The sequence below is a fragment of the Gastrolobium bilobum genome, unplaced genomic scaffold (assembly GCF_033153095.1).
Source record: "Gastrolobium bilobum isolate Gb01-03AN ecotype WA unplaced genomic scaffold, APGP_CSIRO_Gbil_v1 utg4845, whole genome shotgun sequence".
NCBI lineage: Eukaryota > Viridiplantae > Streptophyta > Magnoliopsida > Fabales > Fabaceae > Gastrolobium > Gastrolobium bilobum.
In genome coordinates, this window is record NW_026895254.1 from 52,501 (window position 1) to 53,574 (window position 1,074).

Here is a 1,074-nt window from a genome sequence, read left to right on the forward strand (position 1 = left end):
TTATCGAACCGGTCGAGGTACTGAGTCACTGGGTGATTGGTTCAACCGGGTTGAACCGAATTTACTGTTCACATATTAAAAATATAAAAATATAAAAATATTACTTATATTAATAAAAATTCACATAAAAAAATTATCAATGAACTTCAAAAAATAAATTAATTTTCAATGATAGCAAATATTATATACTTCTAAGCTTCTAGCTCTAGACCATATCTTAATATTGAATTAAAATTGCAATATAAGTTAAATGCACCTTTTGTGCTTAACATGATACGGATAAATTAAATCATGATAACAAATAATATGCATGAAATATACACTAAAAAAAAGTGTTCACCGTTCAGATAAGATCATGAGACCATCAGTGTTTATCACCATTTAACTTCATGAGATCATTATAAGATTCAACTAAATTACGTAAACGAACTGCACTAATCTAAAATACCTTATTATTTTTACCTTATTTTTAATCATATTTATCATAAAATATGAATATTATTTAATTTAAGAGTTCTTATAAACAAAAAAAAAAAAATTACCCAAAAAAAAAAAAGAATAACCGGTCTAACATAGGTCAACCGGGTTACCGGGTTTCGGCCGGGTCAACCGGTCCAATCCGAGTTGACTGCAGAAGCGGTCCAACTACCCACTCGGACCCGGGAACCCACCGAGTCAGTCCCGGGTTGACCCGACCGGTCCGAGCCGGGTTTTAAAACACTGCTTTAAACTTCTTAATTATACCTGAATTCCAAAAGGCAACTAGCTAGTAAAATGTAGATTACACGAATAAAGATAGCATCTAACATACCAGCATATTTTCAATGCTTATGACTATATTTCTTTACCTAAAGTAGTAAAAAGTGAGATTTATGTGATATTAATCATAAAAAAAAAAAATTTGTAGGGTAAAATTAAATAGTATTTGGCGGGTTACTCTTCTCAGTTCGTTAGTAAGTGATGTATGGGTTACTCTTCTCTATTCGTAGTAAGTGATGTATCCTGTACACGGTACTACGAGAATATTGAAAATATTTTCCTAACATACTTAATTTTTTATTCCTCAACTTCGAG